This window comes from Pan troglodytes, chromosome 8 (genome assembly GCF_028858775.2).
Source record: "Pan troglodytes isolate AG18354 chromosome 8, NHGRI_mPanTro3-v2.0_pri, whole genome shotgun sequence".
NCBI lineage: Eukaryota > Metazoa > Chordata > Mammalia > Primates > Hominidae > Pan > Pan troglodytes.
This window is the reverse complement of record NC_072406.2, coordinates 41,623,481-41,645,248: the sequence shown is the minus strand read 5'-3', so window position 1 is coordinate 41,645,248 and position 21,768 is coordinate 41,623,481. Positions and strand designations below refer to the sequence as shown.

Here is a 21,768-nt window from a genome sequence, read left to right as displayed (position 1 = left end):
GAGGGCCTGACCAAGACAGCAAACTGGCAGCCCTCAGCTCGCAGTCAGTTCCCTAGCAGTTCTGAGCCTAGGCTGTGTGCTGCTGTTCCTTCCTCCATGTCACCTCCCTTGGTAACTCTGCTTTTGCCGAGCATTAAGAAGAGGAGCTTGTGGCAGGGCTTGAAAGGCAGGGACCCTACATGTGGCAAACAGCACTGATCCCATCTGTGTCACTCCTTGGCACACTGGATGGGACAAGACAGCTTCAGTAGCTGCCTCTGCCTCCTCTGCCAAGAATAAATGCCCAGACCTTAACTTTTGTGAGAAGAACTTCCTGTACCATGTTCATCTCAGAGTGTGCTTCTTCTACTCACAAGACAGGGCTCTTCCCCAACTGCAGTGGCAGCCTTAGGGCCACCACCTCGGGTTCAATGTGGAGACTCCAGACGCACAAGGCAGGGCCTGGAAGGGGCTCCAGGAGACAAGGCAGGAGGGATGGAGCACACGGGCAGCCTTCCTCTCTCTGCCAGTTTCATCCACCTACCCTTGGGCCCTGCCATTCTGCAGGAGGAGAGGAGTTGGGTGTTGACGAGGAGAGACTTTACCTGCTTGGCACTCCAACCCATGGCTAAGGATCCTTCACCCACCAAACTTCACAGCAAGTAGGCTGAATGCAGCAGGACTCACCCTCCACCCCCACAGCCAGGAAGTAAAGGGAGGGCCCCCCAGTTCTGCACCCAAACTCCCTCTGGGAGCACCCTGGGCTCAATAAAGGGCTCTCCTTCCAGCTTATTTTACTTCCAAATACTTATTTCCTTTTTATTTATTAATTATTACTATTATTGAGACAAGATTTTGCTCTGTTGCCCAGACTGAAGTGCAGTGGCACAATCACAGCTCACTACATCCTCGTTTTCCCACCTCAGCCTCATGAGTAGCTGGGACTACAGGCACACATCACCACACCTGGCTAATATTCGTATTTTTTTTGAAGAGACGGGGTCTCGCCATGCAGTGCAGGCTGGTTTCGAATTCCTGGGCTCAAGTGATGCAACCGCCTCGGCCTCCCAAAGTGCTAGAATTACAGGTGTGAGCCACTGCATACAGCCTAAATACTGATTTTACTTCTTGGCAGAACAGCTGGAGGTAAGAAGCCCAAGAAGGGCTGCTTCCTGGAAAAAGGAAGAAGCGCAAAGCCTTGAGTTCAAGATAGTTCCCCAGCACGTTCTATAAATTTGGGTTATAAAAACATCTGTCATTTATTCATGTGTTAATGTTAATTGCTTGAGTTTCCACCTTCCAGTGAGTAGGAGCGTGTTAGTAGAAGAAGAAAGAGGTAGGTGCGGAGGCTAAATGAGACAAAAAGGAGCAGAGAGGGGAGAGGGGAGAAGGAGCTGAATGCAGACATTGATTTTCTTCCTATCTTCTCTCTTTTTTTTTTTTTTTTTTTTTGAGACAGAGATTCGCTCTTGTTGCCCAGGCTGGAGTGCAATGGCATGATCTTGGCTCACTGCAATCTCCACCTCCTGCGTTCAAGCAATTCTACCTCAGCCTCCTGAGTAGCTGGGATTACAGGCATGTGCCACCATGCCCAGCTAATTTTTGTATTTTTAGTAGAGACGGGTTTCACAATGTCGGCCAGGCTGGTCTCAAACTCCTGACCCCAAGTGATCCACCTGCCTCGGCCTCCCAAAGTGCTGGAATTACAGGTGTGAGCTACAGTGCCTGGCCCCTATCTTCTCATTTTTTAATCTGCCCTTCAACTTCCCTCCCATCTTTTTCTTTTTTATAAGCATATAGGGGCTTCCTTACTTAAAAGCTGAGTGTGGCTCTCCCCTTCCTTGATGGCAAGGGCTTCCTAAGTGTGGGACAGACCGACCTCAGTGTTTCTGAGTTTATGGGGCTCTGTGGGGCTGCCTCCTACGTAACCACCTGCATGACTGGCTTTGTTGGTGACTCGGCCTCTTGAACAACCCCTGTGATTCCTGGATCACTTCACTCTTCCTGGTGCGAGACAGTGATGGAGAAACACCTCTTCCAAGATTTTTAGTAGGAAGTAGGGAAGAGTTGTATTTTAATAAGCAAATAGTGAAAACAGCAAGACAGTAGGCTCTTTCAGAATTGGTATAATTGGGAAGAGACCAATGATTCTGGTTAACGGAGCTATTTAATACATAATATGTTGGCGGGGCACAGTGGCTCATGCCTGTAATCCCAGCACTTTGGGAGGCTGAGGCAGGTGGATCACCTGAGGTCCAGAGCTCGAGACTAGCCTGGCCAACATGGTAATACTCCATCTCTACTAAAAATACAAAAATTAGCCAGGCATGGTGGCGCATGCCTGTAGTCCTGTAATCCCAGCTACTCAGGAGGCTGAGGCAGGGGAATTGCTTGAACCCAGGAGGCAGAGACTGCAGTGAGCTGAGATCACCCCACTGCATTCCAGCCTGGGCAACAGAGAGAGACTCCAGCTCAAAAAATAAATTAGAAAAATACATAATATATTAACCAATAATTTTTAGCAAATATTTATAACACTAAGACTGTAATGAAAATAGGTATGATCTTCTGATGACTGAGCTAGACCATAAGTTGCTTGAGAATGGGGGCCATCTGCGCATCTCCCAGAGCCCTCCCCTCCCTTATTGCTGATCTGTGTGGCAGTTGCCTCTCCCTGGGGTCACCTCTGTGAACATCCAGCGTCCCTGTACTAAATGGATGGAGTGAAGCACTTGTTACCAATAACGATAGCAACAACAATCACATATCTCTTCGAACACTTTCGCATACATTCTCTCATTTGATTCTCACAACCAACCATGCAAGCTTTATAGGGAAATATTGCCATCTGCATTTTACAAATGAGAAAACTGAAACTCAGAAGGTTAAATGACATGACTGCAACTCTAGTCAATGAGAGACCCAGGACCCCAATTCTATGGGGCTGGGAGTTTGTCCACTTCTCCTCTGAGCTCTGATGCTGGAAGGCAAAGCCCCATCAGCATGTGCAGAGATCACATGGTGAGAAAGGAAGCCAGAGAGAGCCAAAGGAGGTGCCACACTCTCTTTAACAACCAGCTCTCACGGGAACAAATAGACTGAGAATTCACCAGCCTCCCCCCGACCCCCTCATAGGGAGGGATCGACCCCCATGACCCAAACACCTTCCATTAGGCCCCAACTCTGACACTGGAAATCCAGTTTCAACATGAGATTTGGAGGTGCCAAGCAACTATATCCAAACTATAGCAATGCTCCACATCACTAATGATCAGGGAAGTGCAAAACAAAACCGTGAAGAGATACCACCTCACCGCTGTTTAGATGGTCATTATATATGTTAAAAAACAACAACAGAAAACAACAAATGCTGACAAGATGTAGAGAAGTGGGAACCCTTGTGGACTATTGGTTGGAATGTAAGATGGTGCAGCTGTTATGGAAAATAGTATGGAGGTTTCTCAAAAGCTTAAAACTAGAACCACCATATGATCCAGCAATCTTGTTTCCAGCTATTCTAAAAGAATTGAAAGCAGAGTCTCAAAGAGATACTTGTACTCCCCTGGTCATTGCAGCATTATTCCCTATAGCCAAGAATTGGAAACAACCTAAATGTCCTTCAAGGGATGAATGGATAAATAAATTGTGGTAATATATGTACAATGGGATGTTACTTTGCCTTAAAAAAGAAGGAAGGCCAGGTGCAGTGGCTCACACCTGCAATCCTAGCACTTTGGAAGGCCTAGGTGGGTGGTTCACTTGAGTCCAGGAGTTCAAGGCCAGCTTGCCAACATGGTGAAACTCTGTCTCTACTGAAAATACAAAAATTAGCTGGGTGTGGTGGTGGGCGCCTGTGATCCCAGCTATTCAGGAGGCTGAGGCAGGAGAACCGCTTGAACCCGGGAGACAGAGGTTGCGGTGAGCCAAAACGGCACCACTGCACTCCAGCCTGGGCAACAGGGGAGACTCCATCTCAAAAGAAGAAGAAGAAGGAGGAGGAAGAAAATTTCTGCCATATGCATGGATGAACTTTGAGGAGATTATGCTAAATGCAATAGGCCAGTCCCAAATCAACACACACTGCATGCACAATTCCGCTTATATGAGGCAGCTAAAGTAGTCAAACTCATAGAAGCAGAAAGTAAAATAGTTACCAGGAGCTGATGGCAGGGGGAAATGGGAAGTTGCTGCTTAATGGGCATAACATCTTAGTCATGCAAGATGAAAAAGTTATGGATATCTGTTTTACAAAAACATGCAAGTAAATAATACTGTACTATACACTTAAAAATGTGTTAATGGCTGGGTGTGGTGGCTCACCCCTGTAATCCCAGAACTTTGGGAGGCTGAGGCAGGTAGATAACCTGAAGTCAGGAGTTCAAGAGCAGCCTGGCCAACATGGTGAAATCCTGTCTCTAATAAAAATACAAAAATTAGCCAGGCATGGTGGTGGGCACTTGTAATCCCAGCTACTCGGGAGGCTGGGGCAGGAGAATTGCTTGAACCCCGGAGGCAGAGGTTTCAGTGAGCTGAGATCCTACCACAGCACTCCAGCCTGGGCAATAAAAGCAAAAACTCTGTCTCAAAAAAAAAAAAAAAAAATGCGTTAAGAAGGCAGATTTCATGTTAGCTGTTTTTTATCACAATACAATAATGAGGGTTAGCTTGAACACTAATTTTTTCACCTATTTTCCCCTTATTGAATTGTAAGCAATTTTCTTCTTGTCATTAAATATCTTGGAAAACAAAACAAACAAGTCATAAATTGTGAAGTAATATTCATAATACACACATCAATAAAAAAAGAGGATCTTCCCTATAGAAAGAGTTTCCTAAAGTCAACATTTTATATGATAATTTTTCACTCATCAGATTACCAATATATAATAAGAATGACAGTGCCTGGGCCAGAAAGGGTGTGACAAAGGGCATTCTCTTCAATGTTGCTGGCCAGATTAACTGGTCCATACTGCTGGAGGTCAGTTTGGCATTGTCAAAAGTCTTAAAAATAGATATTCCTTTTGGCCTAGCAATTTTGCATCTCAGAATTTCTCCTGAGCACTAAACGATCAACTAATGTTACATGTATAAGAATGTTATCTAAAGCACTATAAAAAATTAAGAAAAGCCTCCAGACTAGCTTATTGAAGTAGGCCAAAAATTTTTTTTAATTAAAAAACTTAAAAAAAAAACCAACCTTGATGTCTAACAACAGGTGGTTGTCAGGAAATAAATGATGATATTGCTGTACTTAGAATAATATGTGGGCAGTAAAAATCATCATGTGGTTCTATGTTCCTTGACATGCAATGATATCCATCTATATGTTAAGTGTAAAGAGAAGTTAACAAAACAATATGGATGGGATGATTCTAGTTTTGTAAAGATATATTTTGTTTGTATAAGTTAACTAATTAAAAAATCTGGAGATATATCTGTGTGTATATATATACATACATATATAAACAATGGTTATCCTTGAATAGAATAAATAAAGGATGTTTTATTTTTCTCCTTACACATTTCAATATTTTTCAAGCAATTTTTTTTCTTTTTTGAGACAGGGATCTTGCTCTGTTGCCCAGGCTGGAGTTCAGTGGCACTATTATAGCTCACTGCAGCCTCGAACTCCAGGCTAAAGTGATCCTCCCACCTCAGCCTCCCGAGTAGCTGGGACTAAAGTTGTGAACCACTATGTCCAATTTTTTTATTTTTGTAGAGATGGGGTCTAATTATGTTTTCCAGGCTGGTCTCAAATTTCTGAGCTCAAACGATCCTCCTGCCTTGGCCTCCCAAACTGTTGGGATTATAGGTGTGAACCACTGCATCTGGCTTTTTTTTTTTTTTTTTTTTTTTTAATGAGCATGTGTTTACTTTAAATTGGGGGTGGTTGCAGTGGTAGTAACTTTCCACTTTGAAAAAAACATTTCACAAAAACATAAAAAAATAGTTGTGGTCCTTCTACATGAAATGACTGAGCACTTACCAAAAATCCAATTTTGGTTTTGCATTTTCCCCCAAGACAGAAAGCTCTGTTTTTTCTACAATGCTCCTGGCAGAGGCTATGTTCCCTGCGTTCCCCTGTGTCTTCTCCCCAGCCCTTCTGAATAGGTTGGCTTGGTTCAACCTAAATAACAATCAGCTAGTTCGACTCTAAGTCCTTGGAGCAGAAGGTGCAGATTAGTTTAATCTCATAAATAAACTAATTCCTCTGGAAGCAAGGACAAGTCACAGCTTAATTCAGATCTTCTTCCAATCAATGAAATCCTCGCTGGTGTGGACCAGGTGATCCGCTCAGGCTAGCAGCCGGATGGGTAAGGACGCATGAGTCTCACCAGGACCCTGGGACCCCAGCCAGTAACACACAGTACTAGTACCCTCACAGTGGCCATGTAATTTATCATCCAAACAGAAACTGGTTTTTTTTTCTTTCTTTTTTTTTCTTGAGACAGAGTCTTGCTCTGTCACCCAGGCTGGAGTATAGTGGCATGATCTCGGCTCACTGCAACCTCTGCCTCCCGGGTTCAAGCAATCATCCTGCCTCAGCCTCCTGAGTAGCTGGGATTACAGGCATGCACCACCATGCTGGCTAATTTTTGTATTTTTAGTACAGACAGGGTTTCACCATGTTGGCCAGGCTGCTCTCGAACTCCTGACCTCAGGTGATCTGCCCGCCTCAGCCTCCCAAAATGCTGGGATGATAGGCATGAGCCACTGCACCCATGGTAGAAACACTTTTGAGAGGGAAATTTAGGGTTACTTGAGGTGCCAGTTCAACAGACATAAGTGGAACATTGCCAAGCAAACCAGGCTGCAGGGTCGCCCTCCCCAAAATGCTCATGGCTTTTAAGCTGAGATGAAGGCCTGTGGTCAGTGCCTACAGAAGCACAGTCCCACCTGCTCTGCCCTACTCAGGAATTCCTGAGAAATAAGAGCAGTCAACCTCACTGGATTTATGGGTGACTTTGGGGTCTAACAGGGAGGGCTGAAAAAGAGCTCAAAAAACAAAGGTGGGTTCTTTATCTTATTTCACAAGCCTGGTTTTGTGTGTTTGGCAGGTGTTGCAGGAACCCCCTGACCGGAACAGCCCAGTAGCATGCCTGGATAGAGAAACCCTGCTCTATGCACACTTGCAACATGAGCCGCCCTGAGTCCGCGCAGGCCTGCAGGTACAGACAGGGCCTCGTGGGAGGTCACTCCTGCAGCTTCATGGGCACTGTCATATCCAGTCTAAGGCTGGACCATGCTCTCTGAAACCTCACTCAGTCACTTTCTTTTTTTCTTTCCTTTTTTTTTTTTTTTTGAGACAGAGTCTTGCTCTGTTGCCCAGGGTGGAGTGCAGTGGCACGACCTTGGCTCACCGTAACCTCTATCTCCCAGGTTCAGGTGAGTCTCCTGCCTCAGCCTCCTGTGTAGCTGGGATTACAGGCACCTGCCACCACGTCTGGCTAATTTTATATTTTTAGTAAAGACAGGGTTTCACCATGTTGGCCAGGCTGGTCTCACACTCCTGACATCAAGTGATCCACCCTCCTTAGCCTCCTAAAGGGCTGGGATTACAGGCGTGAGCCACCGCACCTGGCCACACTCAGTCATTTTCTAAGGAGCTTCTCTGAAAGACTAACATCACTGCTCCTCCCGATGGCTTGAGGGATACCAAGACTAGAGGTGGAAATAGGGTCCCTCCATTGGATCACTGGGCCCTTCATTGATGCTGTGCTGCCCCCCACAGCCCCCGGTGCTGCAAGGTGCCAAGAGCGACCTGTGCCATCCACAGCCTCCAATGCAGCACCAAAGCTATAGGGTACCCTGTGCAGAACCGGGAAACCTCCCATCTCACTTACTGCCAACTTTATTCTTCTAAAAATCTTGGAGTCATCCTCAACTCCTCTCTTCCTCTGAAACCATACATCCCATTCAGCAGGCAGTTCTATTGAGCTGCCTTCAAAATCTCCCAGGACCCTGCCTCTTGTCACAATGTTGCTGCCTTGCCCTGGTCCAAGCTACCAGCAGGTATACCTGGGTTACGGCAGTAGCCTCCTGAAGGGTATCCCTGCCTCTCTCCTCGCCACCACCCCCATTCAATCTGTTCTCAAGACACAGCCCTTGGAAATGTAAGTTAGATCACGTCACTGCCATGACCAAAAGCCTCCAATGGGCATATCTTGCTTAGGGTGAAAGCCAACGTTCTTACCAGGCCTCCAGGCCCTGTACCATCTGCACCATGTGTGCCCTGTTACCTTTCTCCCCTTCTCTCTTCCTCATCTCCACACTGGTCACTCCATTCCTCCACACACTAGTAGTCCTGTTCTAACCTGGGGACTTTTGTGCCAGCAGTCTCCTTTTCTTATGTATGTATGTACGTATTTATTTATTTATTTTTGGAGACAGCATCTCCCTCTGTCACTCACACCCGAGAGCAGTGGTGCAATCTGAGCTCACTGCAGCCTCGAACTCCTGGGCTCAAGCGATCCTCCCACTCCAGCCTCCTGAGTAGCTAGGACTACAGGCATGTCTAGCTGAATTTTTTTTCTTAAAATTTTTTGTAGAGATGGGGTCTTGCTATGTTGCCCAGGCTAGTCTTGAACTCCTGGGTTCAAGTAATCCTCCCACCTCAGCCTCCTAAAGTGCTGGAATTACAGGCATGAGCCACTGTGCCAAGCAGTTTCCTCTTTGTGACGCTCCCTTAGCAATGGCCAAATCAAGTCTTGGCATCAATGTCACCTCTCAACCAAGTCTATTCTGACCACTCCATTTAAAATTGCAGTTGGTTCTTCTGGCCACATGCACATCTGGATTTTCTTATCCTGTCCCACTCTATATCATTTCCCACCTCCTAAATGACCACATAATTGGCTTATCTATTATATTTACCATTTATTGTCTATTCCCCACTGTGGAAGCTTGTGGGTTTCATGATGGCAGGGGTTTGTTACCGTTGTTGTTCACTGATGTATCTATCCTAAGTACCTAGGACAGTTTCTGGCACATAAGTAGTTGCTCCATTAATATTTGTTGAATGAATGGGCTGAGTGCAGTGGCTCATACCTGTAATCCCAGCACTTTGGGACGTCAAAGCGGGCAGATCACTTGAGGTCAGGAGTTCGAGACCAGCCTGGACAACATGGTAAACGCCCATCTCTACTAAAAATACAAAAATTAGACAGGAATGGTGGCACGCGCCTGTAATCCCAGCTACTCAAGAGGCTGAGGCAGGAGAATCGCTTGATCTCGAACTGCAGTGAACCGAGATGGCGCCACTGAACTTCAGCCTGGGCAAGAGAACGAGACTTGGTCTCAAAAAAAAATTTTTTTTGAATGAATGAGCAAAAAATCCGTCTCTCTTTACCAATAGGCATGACACCTTGTCACTTGGGCGTTGAAGCCACTATGCTTGTGCTCCTGCCTGTGAGTCCTAGAGTCTCTTGTGAAAATATTCCTTTCTCCTAATTCATAGGTACATCTGAATCTCAGAGATAATTGCACGACTGAAATTAAACTGGTCCCAAAGATGGAAGAAAACAGGAGAAAGGGCAGGAGAACTCCCTGAATGCAGCCTCTCTGATGTGGCTCCGTATCAGAGAACACATAGGCGGTAAAATCCGGGCTTAACCTCCCAACCACCCAATGACTGCTTGGGCAGGTGAATGACAACCCCACAGGGTTGTGGCTTTGTTTGGTTATAGAGATTATTATATACAACCACCTAATATATGGTAGGTATTTGATAAATGATTGAACCTTTTAATCTGCCTTTTCAGCCCAAGAAGCATGTTTGTAATTGCCATTACAAGGTGGTTGGGCATTTCCGAGGCTCGTTACCATTGACTGGGCGCCACCAGCTTGCTGGGTAGCTGCTCCTATCTGAGTCATGTCTGGTAGCCCTGGCTAAATAAACAAACTGACCTGGAATGGAAAGCTGAAAGATAAGAGAAATGTAGCGCGTGAAACAGTCTGACACAGTTTTGATATTTGCCCTGGCCCAAATCTCATGTTGAAATGTAATTCCCAACTTTGGAGGTGGGGTCTGGGGAGGTGTTTGGATCATGGGGGTGGATTCCTCATGAATGGCTCGGGCTATGCCCTTGGCGATAAGTGAGCTCTCGCTCTGAGTTCACACGAGATCTGGTCATTTAAAAGTGTGTGGGACCTCCCTCTGCCCCCACCCTCAATCTCACTTGCTCCTGCTTTTGCCGTGTGACATGCCTGCCCCCGCTTCACCTTCCGCCATGATTGTAAGATTCCTGAGGCCTCCCCAGAAGTCGACAAGATGTCGGCATCACGCTTCCTATACAGCCTGCAGAACTGTGAGCCAGTGAAACCTCTTTTCTTGATAAGTTACCCAGTATCGGGTATTTCTTTACAGCAACGTAAGAACGGCCTAACACACAGTCACTGATGCAAAAACAAGTGACTAGTTAATGATGTTAATTCTCTTGATGACTTCTCTTTCCTTTTTTTCTTTCTTTTTTTTTTTTTTTTTTTTGAGATGGAGTTTCGCTCTTGTTGCCCAGGCTGGAGTGCAGTAGTGCCATCTCGGCTCACTGCAACCTCCACCTCCCGGGTTCAGATGATTCTCCTGCCTCAGACTCCCGAGTACCGGGGATTAGAGGCATGTGCCATCACGCCCAGTTAATTTTGTAATTTTGGTAGAGATGGGGTTTCTCCATGTTGGTCAGGCTGGTCTCGAACTCCTGACCTCAGGTGATCTGCCCGCCTAGGCCTCCCAAAATGTTGGGGTTACAGGCGTGAGCCAACGCTCCCAGCCCCTCTTCATGATTTCTAATTATAGAAAGCAACAAATGAAGATGCAGTAAAGAGACACACACACACGTATACACACACACGTATGCACACATTCCTGGTTCAAATTAAGCACTCTCAGGTGTTAACTGTGAAATCAACTTATATTGCCTTTTCTCTCAGGAAGATTTTTCAAGTTTCCTCCTCTTAAGGTTTAAAAAAAAAAAGCTCCCAGGCATTGGTTACAAAGCAGTCATTAATATGCTTGCAGTTCTGCAGAGGTAAGAGAGCACCTACTCATTGGTGAGTGCTCAACCCACTAACTAGCATCTCTGTCTTTGGCAAAGAGAAGAATGATGTGTCATTCAGTAGACTTGGCTTCTCCCAGCTGAATTCTACTTTCTTTTATTCCTCTAAGTGACCTGAGTAAAATAGCAAAGCTCAGAGTTAAGCAGGCCCATATGAATATCATCAGTCTCTTTACGCGTGTTTTTCTGTTTTAATTTCTTGCTAACTCCTTAGAAAAATAAACTTCACTATCTTACTAATGCCTGCTTTTCACCCAATTATCCTAGCTATAATAAGTACTATTTCTTGAGCACATTCTATGGGCCAAACACTGGGCTGGCACATTACCTACGTGATCTCATTAAGTTTTTACAGTCACCATTCAGAGAAACTTATGCAGCTGGGCACTGTGACTCATGCCTGTAATCACAGTACTTTGAAGGGTTGAGGTGGATGGATCGCTTGAGCTCAGGAGTTCAATACCAGCCTGGGCAACACGATGAAACCCTGTCTTTACCAAAAATACACAAAAATTAACTGGGCGTGGTGGTGCCCACACCTGTCATCCCAGCTACTCAGGAGGCTGAGATGGGAGGGTCACTTTAGCCTGGAAGGTTGCAGGAAGCAGAGATCATGCCACTGCACTTCAGCCTGGGTGACAAAACAAAACCCTGTCTCAAAAACAAACAAACAAAAAAGCCAGAGAAGGTCACCCAGTCCCCTGGTGAGGCAAGAGGAACTCACATGCACTCCGAGAGCTGATTTGCGCAGTCTTACAGTTAGAAATGAGCAGGGTTGACATTTGAACTCAGGTTCACCTGAATTTCTTTTTTTTTTTTTTCTTTTCTCTTTTTTTTTTTTTTTTTTAGAGAGAGAGAGAGACAGGGTCTTCCTTGGTCACCCAGGCTGGAATGCAGTGGCACAATTACGGCTCATTGTCACTGTAACCCCGACCTCATTCCTGGGCTCAAGCAATCCTCCCACCTCAGCCTCCAGAGTAGTTGGGACTATAGGTGCACCACCTTGCCAGCTAATTTTTAAATTTTTTTGTAGAGATGGGGTCTCGCTATGCTGCCCAGGCTGGTCTTGAACTCCTAGCCACTGCATTTCTTTTCACTGATTGTCTTGGCTGACAACTTGGTGCTCACTTTGGAGATGAATTCCACCTTGCCCTGTACTATAAACTCAACATGTAGAGAAAGCCCAGGTCCTCCTGTGCCAGCTGAGTTTCAGCTTGTCCCCAGTCCTCTCAGGGCACTCGCCTTTCTTAGTTTCTTTGCCTTCCAACCCAGACTCTGTTGAGCATAGAGCTTTGCACAAATCCATGCTGTGAGTTCCATGTGGGCTGGAACCTTTGTGCCCCTCCACTAGGTGCTCATTTTGTCCATGGTTGTTGAACTAAGCCTTGGTCTCCTCACCCATGACCTAACCCCTTTCCTAGTCTGTACAGGCTCCTGCCCTCTCACTTGCTGCCAGCCTCTGGCTGCTATCTTCCTGTATAGATCAATCACTGTTAGTTGGGCATGGTGGCTCACACCTGTAGTCACATGTACTTAGGAGTCCAAGATGGGAGCATTGCTTGAAGCCAGGAGTTCCAGACCAGCCTGGGCAATACAGTGAGACCCTGTCTCTATAAAAAATTAAAAAATTAGCTGGGCATGGTGGTGCACAACTGTAGTCCCAGCTACTCGGGAGGCTGAGGTGGGAGAACCACTTGAGCCCAGGAGTTCAAGGCTACAGTGAGCTATGATTGTCCCACTGCACTCTAGCCTGGGCAACAGAGCAAGACTCTGTCTCAAAACAAACAAACAAAAAGAATCACCGTCCACTTTGGGCTGTTGCTCACCTGCACTGCTAACCCTGTTCCACCCGCAGCAGCCCTATGTCCTTCTCCTCTAAGCCAGTCCATGGCATGGAGGTACAGAAGCCAAGTCGGCTTACACGATGAGAGTGAATGGGAAGTAGATCCCTCCAGCCACAAGGCTTTGGGTTTTTCAGAGTGGTTAGAATAGGGCAGGCAGATGCTTCCTGCAGCTTCCATGTTGCTAAACAGTTTGCTCCTTTATTCCTTTCCTATGTCCTAGGCATGGTCTAGACTGCTTCCACTGCTCACGGATCAATGCAGATCTGAGTGGCATGTGCATAGGGTCACCAGAATGGTAGACTTGAGGATCCTCCCCAGCTCAGAAAACTCCTGTAAACACCAAAGGATAAACCTGAGGCCAAAAGACAGCCAAAACCAGCCAAGGAATGATACACAACGCAAGCATTCTCAAAGACACAAAGCTGAGTGTGCTGGGGCTGCTGTTTCCCATCTCACTTCCAGCTTGTCTGGACAGAAGAGCCCCAGAGCTATCAGCTTCCACAGGATGAGAGAGGTTCAGACAAAGAGCAAGAGGGAGTTTGCCAGAGTGTATGACTGCTTCCAGTTTGGGGGCCGGGGTCTTTATTCATTCAGTAATTTTTACCAAGCACTTTTTTTTTAAGAGATTGGCTCTTGCTCTGTCACCAAGGCTGGACTGCTGTGGCACAATCATGACTCATTGCAGCCTCGGACTCCAGGGCTCAAGCGATACCCCTGCCTCAGCCTCCCAAGGAACTAGGATTACAGGTGGGTATCACTGTGCCCAGATAATTTTTGATTTTGTTAGAGACAGGGTCTTGAACTCCTGGCCTCAAGTAATCCTCCCACCTTGGCCTCCCAAAGTGCTGGAATGACAGGTGTGAGCCACCACATCTGGCATATGGAGCATCTCTCATGTGCCAGGCCCTACTGTAGGTGTGGGGACCGAGCAGTCAATAAACAAGACCAAGTCCCTGCCCTTGGGGAGTTTATTTATTACTCGAGTAGCAGGAAAGAAACCATAAATACGTTAAAAATAAAATGACCTTTCCTGATACTCACAGATAAATTAGTGACTTAGAGAGGGCCACATGCCATGAAAAAAATACGCAGAGTGGGCCGGGCATGGTAGCGCACGTCTGTAATCCCAGCGCTTTGGGAGGTTGAGGCAGGCGGATCACCTGAGGTCGGGAGTTGGAGACAAGCCTGGACAGCATGGTGAAATCCCTTCTCTACTAAAAATACAGAAATTAGCTGGGCATGGTGGCGGGCGCCTGTAATCCTGGCTACTTGGGAGGCTGAGGCAGGAGAATTGCTTGAACCTGGGAGGTGGAGGTTGTAATGAGCCGAGATCGTGCCACTGCACTCCAGCCTGGGTGATAGAGCAAAACTCCATCTCAAAAAAAAAAAAAAAGAAAGAAAGAAAAAGAAAATACCCAGAGTGACAGGGTAGCGAGACTAGGAAGGGAAGGTCCCCCGGGGAGGGGCACTGCAGCCAAGACCTAGGAGGTGTGAAGGAACCAATCACCTGAGACTCTTGGGGGATCATTCCAGGCAGAGGCAACAGCTGGAGATAGCAGAGTGGATCTGCACTAAGAAGGGGCATTTGCCCAGCTCTTGAATGATGCTGGGTGCAGATACCTAGAGGAAGAGGCGGGCATTCCCAGGAGAAAGGGGCAAGAGGAGCTCTGACAAGGGAGGGCACACACCGGCAGCAGATAGAAGAAATCAGTGCAACGTTGGGTGGACGTGGGCAGTGGCAAGAGCTGTGAGGGAGGGCTCTGGGTCAGCTTGCTGGCTGGGATGAGCCACCCAGTGACCCCGAGTCCTCTCCAACCTGCTTCTTAGGAGAAGGCTGATGCCGTCCTATGAAACAAAGCAGCTACTGTGCATGCTCTGGAGGGAGCTTGGCAAAGCCGGCCGAGGGCCTGAATGTTTCCATTCTAGGGTGGCTTTGTGCCAATATATTCTGAACCCAAAATCAAGATTCTTTGTCCATCAGGTGTAAGTACACTTATGCTACAGGATGGACTCTGGAGGCCAATGGATAACTCTCCTGTGCTTGCAGCCTGTGACGCAGTCCTGCTCTCAACATGTGGGTGCTGTCCACCTCCCTGACTCTGCAAAAGAAGCCACTGTCCACCCATACCCAGGTAGCTCTGCAAACAAGGTGACTAGAGCAGAGGCAGAAGAGGTTTTCGAGAGGACAAAGCCAGCAGTGGCTCAGTTGTGGAGAGAAGTGAGTCATCATGGTTAAGTAGCCAGCACGTTGTATGCACTTGCACGGTGTCAGGCCCTGTGCTCAGGGCTTTCGTCACCCGTATCCCTGCCAGTCATCCTACATAGGATAAAACAAAACCCAGCATTCTCTGGGTCAAGTTGCTTGTACATGACAAGTCAACAAGGAGGGGACAGAATGAGGGTTTGAATTCAGTAGATCAGCCTCCTGAGACAATGTATAGAACATCTTCCCCCAAAAGAGGTGTATGTTCATTAAGTTCTCCGTCATTTTCCCCTTCCTATGTCTTTAGGGGTTTACTTGAAGTTCTGACATTTACTTTGAAAGTGCAACCACCCTTCTCTTGCCCCATCCCTAGTTTCCCAGGGAGGCTTCTCACCGGTTAGTACCGGCTTGCTGAATGTAGCTCAACACCGCCACCTGGTGTTGAAGGCCCATGACAAGCCCAGTGGCCACCACAGACATGGCTGAGACCCAGTGTTCCTGACCGCTGCTTCAAAAGGTTTTGTATTTTTTTTCGTTCTGACTCCAAAAGAACATGCTCATTGTAAAACATTTCAGTATGCTTGTAGGGAGTAATTGGAAAAGCCTGCTTGCACAATAGAACGTGAAACCTCCTCTGCTTTGACCTCCATAGGGATATTTCTCTAATTATTCTTGTCCCCAAATTCCATCAAATTGTGTTTGCTTTTGTGATGACAGTATATATGTAAATTTTTTTTTTTTTTTTTGAGACAGTCTCGCTTTGTCACCCAGGCTGGAGTGCAATGGCGCGATCTCGGCTCACTGCAACCTCCACCTCCCAGGTTCAAGCGATTCTTGTACCTCAGTCTCGCAAGTGGCTGGGACTACAGGCATGCACCACCACACCTGGCTAATTTTTGTATTTTTAGTAGAGATGGGGTTTCACCATGTTGCCCAGTCTGGTCTCGAACCCCTGACCTCAAGTGATCTGCCTGCTTTGGCCTCCCAAAATGCTGTGATTACATGTGTGAGCCACCATGCCCAGCTTATTATAGTTATGTAGGATGATGGCCTTATTCTTAGGAGAGTCACACTAAAGTGTGTAGGGGTATGTCCCACCATGTCTACAATTGGCTTTCAAATGGTTCAAACAAAAGAGCATACAGAGACAGAGAAAGAGAGGTAGAGAAATAGGACCACGTTAATCATTGAATCTCAATGGGGAATATACGAGTAGGTGCTCACTGTATAGTTCTTTCAACTTTTTATACGTTTGATATTTTTCAAAATAAGAAGTCACAGCATCACTGTTGAGTGAGGAGAGAGGAGGGACAGCTGGAATGTCAAACATCCACACTTAGAAAAGCTGACATGAGTGCCCTTCCATATGAGTGGGACTCCTAGGCACTGCATGGTGCTAACGAGCAAGCTGAATGATGTGGGATGGATTCCAGCCAAGAAACTCAATGGTAGCATTAAACCTTCTTGGAGATATGCAGTCTTCCCCTGCCTGAGAAGTTCAGTGGCCCCAGCCAAACAAAACATGGTAATTCTTACACGGCATTAAATGCAATTCACCAGAATGATTTGCAGCAAGAACCTCCTATTGACCATCATCAGTGATTCTTTGGAAGCAGAGAGGATGCAGACAAGGGGGTCCCCATGATGAATGGCTGCCAAGGCATCAATGGAAAGGCTTGACATTTGCTCTGCAGTTTGCATTGACCTTGTCCCCAGGCACAGTTTTCCTCTTTCCTGGTTCAACTACATGGGAACAGCTCAGTTCCTTCCTCTAGTGCTGGACACAGACACATTTCTCTTCCTAGGTTCTCAGCTTCATTCTCTACCAGCGGCTTTTCTAACACTTTTCTGTTTTTACACTAAAGCAGGAAATGCTAGCTCCAGCAAAGTCCACATGGAAAATAACAATAGGTGAAGAGACTCGATTAAAGTTCCCAAAGTGCTACTTGATGTCTTGTCTTGCAGGGTTGGGGCAGAGGGGAACGGGCATGTGTGGAAGAAGTAGAATGAAAAGATCTCACTAGGATCGTGGGAACCAGAGAGTGCGTCCATTTCTGAAGTTAATCGCTCCCGTCATCTGACAAATTCTTCTGGGAGACATGCATTTAACCAAAGTAAATGTTGAAAAAATTTTGCAATTGGTTCACATAATTGGAAACCCCACTGAGGGAAAAGCAGTGAAAAGGATTTTGTAATGAAGCCTCTCCTTCCCCAGATCTGCATCTTTTTGTCCCAGGCCTGCCTGCAGGGCTTCACTGTTATGACGTCATCCCTGTGAGATTTCTTGAAGGCAATTCACACTGTGTTCAAACTGGAAAGTTTTTTGCACATTTAAAAGAGGACCCTCGGCTGGGCGCGGTGGCTCACACCTGTAATCCCAGCACTTTGGTAGGCTGAGGCAGGTGGATCACCTGAGGTCAGGAGTTCAAGACCAGCCTGGCCAACATGGTGAAACCCCATCTCTACAAAAATACAAAAATTAGCTGGGCATAATGACAGGTGCCTGTAATCCTGGCTACTCAGGAGGCAGAAGCAGGAGAATTGCTTGAACTTGGGAGGTGGAGGTTGCAATGAGCCGAGATGGTTGCAGTGAGCTTGAACCTGGGAAGCAGAGGTTGCAGTGAGCCCAGGCTGCACTCCAGCCTGGGCAACAGAGTGAGACTCTATCTCAAAAAAAAAAAAAAAAAAAAAAATCAACTAGACAGCCTACAGTGCTATAGAACACTTTTATTTCTCCCATCTAGCTGTAATTTTATATCCTTTAACCAATTAATCAGTTTCTCCCTATTCCCTCTCCCCTTCCCAGCCTCTAGTAACGACTTTCTACTTCAATGATACCAACTTGTTTAGGTTCTGCATATGAGAAGTATGTATCTTTCTGTTCCTGGCTTATTTCACTTAACATAATGTCCTCCAGGGAATGACAGGATTTCATTTTTTTAATGGCCAAAGAGTATTCCATTGTGTATACGTACCACACTTTTATCCATCCACTGAGAGACACTTAAGTTGATTCTCTATCTTAGCTATTGTGAATAGTGCTTGCTGCAGTAAACATGGGGTTGCAGATATCTCTGATACACGCTTTTCTTTAGGTATAGGAAATGCTACTAAAGGAACTGCTGGATCATATGGTGGTTCTATTTGTATTGTTGTTTGTTTGTTTTTTAAGACAGTGCCTTGCTGTGTGGCCCAAGCTGGAGTGCAGTGGCATGATCTTAGCCCACTGCAATCTCCGCCTCCCAGGTTCAAGCGATTCTCTTGCCTCAGCCTCCTGAGTAGCTGGGATTACAGGCATCCACCACTGTGCCCGGCCCTATTTGTAGTTTCTTAAGGAAACTCCATACCACTCTCCATAATGGCTGTACTAGTGTCACATTCCCACCAACAGTGATTGAGTTCTCTTTTCTCCAGTCCTTGCCAGCATGTTATTTTTCATCTGATAACAGTCAAAAGTGGAGTTGATATCTCGTGGCTTTGATTTCCATTTCCCTGATTAATGATATCAAGCATTTTTTCACACCACTGTATTTTAGGTAGTATCTTTGGAACTCTTGTGCTTGTGAAGATACAGACAAGTGTAGCCTGAAACGACTCTGACATCTTAAAAGTGAGAGCCCTCACCAACCATGGTAGTATTTTCAGCTTATCACTTTTTTAGTTCATAAAGGTAATAAAATGTCAAGGCATCAAAATGTGGGGCAAAACGTGAAATTTAAAAGGCTTATTGACAAATATCTGTTGATTCTCCAACGTGTGTTGATTCTTCTAGGTGATGGGGATACATAAGACACAAAAATGACAAAAATCACTGTCCTTACATTCTGTTGTCCCAAGATAAAGCCCTTGAACTGCCTAAAAGTGTAAGAAACAGTTCATACTAGCACACTTAGATACGCTGATCAAATTGGGCAATTAACAGAAGGCATCTTAAAAAAGGAAGCTCATTTATGGGGAAAAACAATGGCATCAAGTTCTGTTCAATCTTAATCTTCCCATCCATTGCAAAGGCAGGCAATTCTTACATCCTAGCCTTTTTCCTTTAAGATGGGTATGGGTAGTACAGATGTTCTATTGGTGACACAGCTTAGAATGTGATGAGTGCCTGGTTCCTGTTCTAGAAGTCAGAAGGGGGCTGGTTGGATGTCAAAGCATCTTCTAAACCACAAGTGAAACCTGTGAAACCAGGTGACCTAGTGAAACCAGGCCAATCTCCAACCCCCATGCCTCACCCAATCCTGGCTTTAGAAGCAGGCTCACTTCCTCCTACCAGTCCATCTCCCCAGGATTGTCGCATCAGAAGCAGCATCTCATTTCTCATTGGCTTATTTACTCCTAAAACGTGTTCCTCTTAGGAATATGCTTACTGGTCCCTCTTAGGCTATGATTACTGCTTTAGTTGGTTACCCTTGCTTAGAGACTACATATGCTAACAATTTAGGACAGGTTTGCAGTTAGGTTTTGGTGACCAATCGTAAAGTGTAATCATTTTTTTAAAAAAAATGCTACCTGCTGTTCCTCTTCCATCTCTCAAGGTGAGGAGACCAAAATCAAAACGAAGAAAAAAAATTCATTAACCTTTTACATCTTCACAGGTTCAGATTCGTCCAAAGCCCTTTAAACATTCACAATTCACTCAACACATCTGGTGTTCTTTCGAAGAAAACCTGAGTGAAGAGTGACGGAGGTGCTTTTAGATGGTCTGAGCCATCAGCAAAGGCTAAAAAACAAAAAAAGTCTCACTAAGGCTGGTCTCAAACTTGAGCTCAAGCAATCCTTCCACCTTGACCTCCCAAGTGCTAGGATTACAAGGGTAAGCCACTGCACCTGGCCCAGGAAAGGCCTCTTTGAGGAGACTGATAAAGGGGCAGCAAGCTGTACCAATTTCTATCACGAGCTTTCTAGGCAGAGGAAAGCAAACCTGCAAGGAGAGACTGCAACGATGAAAACGTGGCAATAACCAGGGGCTTGAACACGCAAGCCATGGTATGAGCTCTGGGTTTTATTCTGAGTGTGAATCATTGCAGGATTATGAACAGAACAGCCTGCTGGAGAACAGGTTGTGTGTGTGCGGAGGTGGGGTGGAGAAAACCTTGGGAGATCTGAGTAGAAGCAGAAAGGTTAGGACGTTGTGGCAGGAATTTGGTTCAAAGATGATCGTGGATTGGACTAGAGAGGTGAACATTAAGGAAACATTTTCAAAGAGCTTGTGGGTCTTGATGGATTAAATATCGAGTGTTAGAAAAAAAGGATGACTTGATTTGGGTTTTGGGCAACTTTAACAATGATGGTGTCAATTACTAAAAAACTGAAAGAGAGTAATCTGAGGCACAAACCGTGAGTTCTTTTTGGAGCGCATGCCGTGTTAAGGAAAGCATCTAAGTGGACTGTTTTTGGGAACTCAAAGAGATCAGGGCTGGAGATAATCGGGATGTAAAGTAGCACATGAAGGGGTTTTTAGAGCCAAGAGCCAGGATGAGATCTTCTAGACAGGCTGCACTTCAGGGCACTATCAAAGGTCGTGATCAGGAAAAGAAAAGGAGGGTACTGCAAATTAGAGCAGGACCTAAAGAATCCCAATTTTACGTCATAATTTTCACTAAAATGTTTCAGAGACTATTGAAACACACCGACTGATTAAAATTTCAGCAGTAATCTGTATTTTAAATTTCCTTACTCAAATGCAAATTATGCATTCTAAGACTTTCAAAACACAGTTCTGAAATAACTGCACAATATAGTCAAAACATATTTATTACTTTTCAGTGTCATTTTGTACACTCCCGTACAAATACAAGAATATAGGCATATTTACAGGTATTGAAAAGAAATCTGTATATTCAAACCCAACATCTAAATACAGTAGCTGGAAGTCCTGAACTACAATAGTTCCGGTGCGCAGAGTGAATTATTTCCCGCGTTGCCCTCTCCCCTTTGAAACAGTCCCTCAAAGATATGGTGGTTTTTGAACATAATAAACTGTTTTTGGAAATGGGTAACAATTCCTGGCAAAGTTTTAAGAACCTCCTTCCCAAGATTTTACAAGTGTGAAACAAAGATTTAGAAGAAAAATAAAACTACTAATTTGGACTGTTAAAAGAAGCATAATGTCTTGAAACAGGGCTGAAGCATGTTTTTAGTCTGGAATTACAGTCATTTTAAAATCAGGTTAGACAAGTTAGAAAAATAAAAAGCATAGGAAAGCTGGTTCTTCAGGGGAGTCTCTAACCTTCTTTCATCAAATATAGTTACAGTACCCCACGACATTTTAAAAGTTTGAATAGAGACTACTAATCTTTTAAAATGGGGGGGGGGGGGGCGGAGGGAAAGGCCACTCAAGTTCCCTAGAGGCTATTCAGTATTTCTATTTTCAAAGTATCTAAACCAAGGTACATGTTCAAATCCATAGCCAACTAGATAAGGAATACTCCAGTCCAGAACATTATGCTTATTTTAATAGATATTCCCTAGTTAAGGTTAGGAGCTGGATACCTTGTCTGTATTAAGGTGCAATATTTAAAATATTTCCACAAAATTTTAGATTTTCTGTGTTTAAAAATTCACTACTGGCCAGGAGCGGTGGCTCACGCCTGTAATCCCAGCACTTTGGGAGGCCAAGGCAGGCAGATCACCTGAAGTTGGCAGTTCAAGACCAGCCTGACCAACATGGAGAAACCCCATCTCTACTAAA

The 21,768-nt window shown here is 45.4% G+C and overlaps 1 pseudogene; it reads right to left on the bottom strand.

The window, feature by feature from the left end:
- LOC100611726 (EKC/KEOPS complex subunit TPRKB-like) overlaps positions 1 to 13,051 on the bottom strand; it is a 30,758-nt pseudogene extending 17,707 nt beyond the window's left edge.
- Between the last annotated feature and the right edge of the window lie 8,717 nt (positions 13,052 to 21,768).